Raw genomic sequence first — 7,117 nt, forward strand, 5'->3', positions numbered from 1 at the left:
TAACTCTCACTGAAAAGTCTCGGTTACGCTATTAAAGCACAGCACAAATGGACGTCGCCGTGTGTATGTATATTACAAATAATATTTCTAATAATTTTACACCAACGTTTAATTTTTAACATGTGCCTGGAATTTTAGTACTCAACGATTATATGTAACCACCCCCCCCCCCCCCATCTCCTGTAACAACCACCTTAACTACGCATTTTAAAATCCTACGCACGGTCCTTACCAGTAGAGCCAATATTGCATTCTAATGCTACGTTATCTCGCTAACATGAGAATTAACATGACAATGTAAACGATGTTTCGGTTAAAGACAACGGCAATTTGTTTTTGTGTAGGTACCAGGATGACACACGGAACTGAGAACTTGTGTATCCCGAAAGTACCCGCATGTAGACGTGAGCAGAGATGTTTCACTTGTAAAACCCGAAATGTAATATTGAAAGGTAGAGTACAAGTACAAATATGACAGTAACCCGGGGAGGAAAACAGTGTGGAGTCGAGTGGTGGACGGCGGGGAGTTGTGCTGGTCGCGTGTAGCGGCGCTGCGGCTAACGGGTCGCGGTCTGTAACGGCTCCAGGCCAGCGGCGTCAAGGACGTCCTGTCGGCGACCTCCTGAGTCACCGCGCAGCGCGGCGCTCTGCTCGACACTGCCGCGGCGTCTCTCTCTGTCTCTCCGTCTATCTCCCCGCCTCTCTCTCCGTCTCTCTCTCCGTCTCTCTCTCCGTCTCTCTCTCCGTCTATCTCCCCGCCTCTCTCTCCGTCTCTCTCTCCGTCTCTCTCTCCGTCTCTCTCTCCGTCTCTCTCTCCGTCTGTCTCCCAGTCTCTCTCTCCGTCTCTCTCTCCGTCTCTCTCTCCGTCTCTCTCTCCGTCTCTCTCTCCGTCTGTCTCTCCGTCTGTCTCCCAGTCTCTCTCTCCGTCTCTCTCTCCGTCTCTCTCTCCGTCTCTCTCTCCGTCTCTCTCTCCGTCTGTCTCCCAGTCTCTCTCTCCGTCTCTCTCTCCGTCTCTCTCTCCGTCTCTCTCTCCGTCTCTCTCTCCGTCTCTCTCTCCGTCTGTCTCCCAGTCTCTCTCTCCGTCTCTCTCTCCGTCTCTCTCTCCGTCTCTCTCTCCGTCTCTCTCTCCGTCTGTCTCCCAGTCTCTCTCTCCGTCTCTCTCTCCGTCTCTCTCTCCGTCTCTCTCTCCGTCTCTCTCTCCGTCTCTCTCTCCGTCTCTCTCTCCGTCTGTCACTCCGCCTCTCCCCGCCTCTCTCTTCTTAACTCTCCGTCTGTCTCCCAGTCTCTCTCTCCGTCTCTCTCTCCGTCTCTCTCTCCGTCTCTCTCTCCGTCTCTCTCTCCGTCTCTCTCTCCGTCTGTCTCCCAGTCTCTCTCTCCGTCTCTCTCTCCGTCTCTCTCTCCGTCTCTCTCTCCGTCTCTCTCTCCGTCTCTCTCTCCGTCTGTCTCCCAGTCTCTCTCTCCGTCTCTCTCTCCGTCTGTCACTCCGCCTCTCCCCGCCTCTCTCTTCTTAACTCTCCGTCTGTCTCCCAGTCTCTCTCTCCGTCTCTCTCTCCGTCTCTCTCTCCGTCTCTCTCTCCGTCTCTCTCTCCGTCTCTCTCTCCGTCTGTCACTCCGCCTCTCCCCGCCTCTCTCTTCTTAACTCTCCGTCTGTCTCCCAGTCTCTCTCTCCGTCTCTCTCTACGTCTCTCTCTCCGTCTCTCTCTCCGTCTCTCTCTCCGTCTGTCACTGTCTCTCTCTGTCTCTCTCCGTCTCTCTTTTTCTCTTCCTATCTTCCTCTCTTCCTCTTCCTCTCTTTCTCTCTTTCTCTCTTCCTCTCTTTCTCTTCCTCTCTTTCTCTTCCTTTATTTCTATTTTTATATCTCGCTATCTCTCTCTCCATGTTTCTGTCTATCTCTCTCTCTCTGTTGCTCTATCTGTATCTGTCTCCTCGCTGTCTCTCTGTCTCTCTGTCTCTCTCTCTCTCTCTCTCTCTCTCTCTCTCTCTCTCTCTCTCTCTCTCTCTCTCTCCAATGCGCTCTGCTCGCTGCCAGACGTACGTAATGCAATGAAACATTATAAAAATGTACTTTTAAAAGACTAATGAAATCGGGAATGAGAATTTTGAAAAAACATTTCCTACAAACTTCTCATTCCAAATTTTCTTTTACAAAATTCAGTGTTTCAGATACATAAAAAAAAATAATTAAAAACAATCCGTAGCCTACAACCATACATTTGAGTGTTGTTTCTGAAACTTGTGTTCTCAATGGCGTGTGAATGGCAACATGGCACACCGAAATGGCACCCGCTAATTAAAGAAACCGTGCATTGTAGAGAGAGAGAGAGAGAGAGAATTGACACTAAAGTGCACACTGAGAACTATAGGGTCGCGCCTCTGATTGGTTGCTGCTCGTGAGACTGTCTTCCAGAGGCCGGGCCAGGGTTTCTCATTGGGCCAGAGTTGCCCAAATGAACACTGAGCCAATAGCAACAGCAGCTCAAAGGTATATGTGTATGAGTTTCAGACTCCCGCGAAATTAATCTGCGAATTTTTCCGGTCTCTATATATTCCTACTAACGTAGGCGCCGTAATTCTTTTTCATAAATTTGAAAAAAAAAAAAAATATATATATATATATAGTTTGAATGGGTTCTTGTAAATCTATAAATCTACAAATGTAAAATATGTACACTGCATTCCTCTGGACCAGCGGTTCCCAAACGGTGGGTCGCGACCCACTAGTGGGTCGCGACTCGATCCTAAACTATCAGAAACCATCGAATAAAACCATCAGAAAAGATGAGAAAAATCTAAACAAATCGAATTGTGTGCAAAACACATATATATAGTTTTAGATTAATAACTGTTTTGCTACGAAGTGCTTATATTATGTCAAACCATTTTAAAATGAGAAAACAAATTGTTTATCAATTATCAATCGGTATCTTAAAAAAAGCATATATACTTATATATTTGCAATATTTGATACTAAATGATGTATACATAAGGAAGGGATACGATACAAATAAGGTTTTTCACTCCACCATGGACCGATGGACCGTGGAGGTATTACTATAAGGAAAGGTGGGTCGCCAGCTGAAAAAGTTCGGGAACCACTGCTCTGGACTATTTAAAACTATGTATTACCCAAAGGAGCAAGTATTTGTTAGGTTCCCAAGACACGATAAACATGGTGTTATAAACATAAATTTAGATATTACTTTTAGATTACTATCGCAAGTTGTTTTTCTTGTAACTTGACGGTAAAAATTTTTTGATTCCAAAAAACTTTCCTTTTAATTGGTACAGCAAACGTTTTGCTCTGTGGAGTACGCTTTGAATTTAAATGGACGAAATAATATGATGTGAAATATATCTAGGCCTTATAGAAGTAATTGGTCTGACCTTACTGGTTTTTAAAATCTTTACCAACATATCTATTTCGAATTATATATCATTGATAGCGCAGCAGGACAAACATTATATATATATATATGTATATATATATGTATGTATATATATATATATATATATATATATATATATATATGTATTTCCCAGCTTTTTACGGTGCAGTCTGGTATTAATTAACAAGCTTCTGTATTTACCTGCCGGAATAAAATCACTATTTCACGTGGAGGACTGACACTAGACCACGAATGTTATTTATTCCGTTATTATGGTAGATTGGTAGGTACCATACGGCTGTGGAATACATCATTTGTTCATGAATAATAGTAATCTTTACAGTTTACATATCCAGAAGCACACTAGAATCAAATTAAGATAATTAATCAATTGAAATATACATATGCAACAATATAATATGAAGGTACATACCTTAAAAAAAGCTAAGTTTCAGAATTTTTTTAACACATGTGCATGGTAACCAAACATTAATAGAATATTTATGTACGCTATGGACTAAAAACAAGTATGATATAATATAATTACTACGTACATATAGACTATGGAAACTGAGCAGGGCCTAGGTATTGATATTGCCCCAGTAGGGAAACCACAAATAACACTTTCCAACGGTCACCATATACCAGTACCGACTCATTATCCACATTCAGTGTCGACTTCACAAGTGTACGAAGCTTGGTTCGTGTGGACTACTTCGCGAAATGAAATATAAGCATACTTGAAGTAACCTGCTTCATTCTGTGGCCAGTATTCAAAGGCAAACAGAGCTTGCAGATCGATGGGATGACGACAGTTGTCTACGAGCCAGCAGCGATGTGCCAGTTTCCAGCGAACGGACTGTACCGTGTACAGCTACGAACTGCGGGCTTGCAGTTAGCTCTGCTCACGCTCCACACTGTAAAAAAAAATTTGTGTAATTTTACCCGAAAGTACGTGGCAGCACAATCTCCACGCATGTTCATGTATTTTAACACGTACATGTGTACGTGTATTTTTACAGTACATATAAGGTAATTTTACAACTGCAATGATTGTGTAATTTTACCAAACCTGTTAGTGCTTTTACTAACCAAGATAACATAATACATGTACTCAGTTCATGTAATGTTACTATAATTGCTGACATTTTTCCACAACGTTATAGTAAATTAACATAAACATTGCTAGGGTAGTTTTACCTAAGTAGTTAATAATTATTTACACATCATGTAAAAAGACATGTACAATAAGGGTGTAATTTTACCATACCAGTTAGTAGTTTTGATTGATAACCATGTTAAATAACACGTACTTCGTAGGTGTAATTCTACCATAGCAGGTGGTAATATTAACTGATAATCAAGTTAAATAACACGTACTTTGCAAGTGTAATGTTACCATACCAGTGAGTATTTTTTATCGATAACCATGTTTAATAACACGTACTTTGTTGGTGTAATTCTACCATACCAGTTGGTAATATTAACTGATCATTAAGTTAAATAACACGTACTTTGCAAGTGTAATGTTACCATACCAGTGAGTATTTTTTATCGATAACCATGTTAAATAACACGTACATTGTTGGTGTAATTCTACCATACCAGGTGGTAATATTAACTGATCATCAAGTTAAATAACACGTACTTTGCAAGTGTAATGTTACCATACGAGTGAGTATATTTCATCGATAACCATGTTAAATAACACGTACATTGTTGGTGTAATTCTACCATACCAGGTGGTAATATTAACTGATCATCAAGTTAAATAACACGTACTTTGCAAGTGTAATGTTACCATACCAGTGAGTATTTTTCATCGATAACCATGTTAAATAACACGTACATTGTTGGTGTAATTCTACCATACCAGGTGGTGATATTAACTGATCATCAAGTTAAATAATACGTACTTTGCAAGTGTAATGTTACCATACCAGTAAGTATTTTCCATTGATAACCATGTTAAATAACACGTACATTGTTGGTGTAATTCTACCATACCAGGTGGTAATATTAACTGATCATCTAGTTAAATAACACGTACTTTGCAAGTGTAATGTTACCATACCAGTGAGTATTTTTCATTGATAACCATGTGAAATAACACGTACTTCGTTGTGTAATTCTACCATACCAGTTGGTAATATTAACTGATCATCAAGTTAAATAACACGTACTTTGCAAGTGTAATGTTACCATACCAATGAGCATTTTTCATTGATATCCATGTGAAATAACACGTAATTTGTTTATTGTAATTCTATCGTACCAGTTGGTAATGTTAACTGATCAAGTTAAATAACATGCACTTAGCAAGTATGTTACCATATCAGTTAGTAGTTTTGATTGATCACCATTGTAACATTACACGTGCTTTGTAGGAGTAACATTACCATATCGGTAAGAAATTTTGATTAAGCATAGTGTTATGTCCCATGCTCTCTATAAACAAAATTGTAGTTTTACTTAACATTTGTTATATTGGTGTTAAGGCCATAATACTGGTCCTTGCTCCAATATATACACCATTTTGAATTTTACTAAAATGTGTATGTTGCAAATGTCTCGCATGCACAGCAAGTCTGTGTGCACAACACCAAAGCACGATAAGCAAAGTAGCAAAAAAAATTTCAGGTCGATTGCCAATGACCTGTCACGCCCATCTATTAAACACAAGATGTTCCACCAATCACAAGTATAAAATATGTAAAATACATACAGTTGTCACTGAAAGCTTGCCACACTAAAACTTTCAGAGGGGGGAATGGATAAAATCACAAATGGCAGTGGTTACAAATATTTCATTAGAGCACGAAGTTTGTTTGGTTTTAATTTTTTGTTTATGTTAGTAACACAGCATACTATAAATACAATTTCCAGAACGTTTAGGGGTTTTGTGAATTAATTAAGTACCAAGTAATTACTAACAGAATTTAACTTCGGCCCAAGTTTGTTGTCATGAAAGAGTATTTTCTACTGGTGGTCTGACAAAGAAATATAAACTTGTGAATTATGTTAAAAAGTATTTTTATATGCATAAGTTGGCTGCAGAACAAAAGCATGATTTATAATGGATATACATCCTAATGTTATTGATTGGCAACGACTGGACGGATGCACCAGGTCATTGGAATTCTGACTTAACTGTCCACAGACTATAAATTTGTATAGCAATGAGAATAGATACTATTAAGTTTTTACAATTGAATTTGAAGAAATGTCAGTAATCAAATATTTGTAAAAAAACTGCACAGCTCATGTATAAGTCAAGTCTTCACACACTTATATATATATACATTCATAAAAAAATTGATTTTAAGTGATTGCGTTCATATAACCACAAACTATCAAAACTTTACCGCAGAGGCTACACAAAAGGCAGGAGCTGTGGATTTGTTTACTAAAAGTGACATCTATGCCATTAGACAAAAATGTTAAATGTAACTCAGAATGTATTTTCAAGTTCTCAAATGCCTACAATATTAAATATGGGGTCATAACATTAAAATTATTTTTTCATACCATAGTTTAATAAATACGACTCATTTCACTCCACAATACTACTGGTTGCTCACTTTGTATTTAATATAGTTTAGAAATGAAAAAAAAGGGTATGAATAGAGACAAGTGCTTTCCGCAATGCATGAAGTAACTGTGCAAATATATACAAGCACGATATAATTTACTGTTTATAGGCATCGTACAAAAATTGAGACTTGACATA

This window comes from Bacillus rossius, chromosome 15 (genome assembly GCF_032445375.1).
Source record: "Bacillus rossius redtenbacheri isolate Brsri chromosome 15, Brsri_v3, whole genome shotgun sequence".
Taxonomy (NCBI): Eukaryota; Metazoa; Arthropoda; class Insecta; order Phasmatodea; family Bacillidae; genus Bacillus; species Bacillus rossius.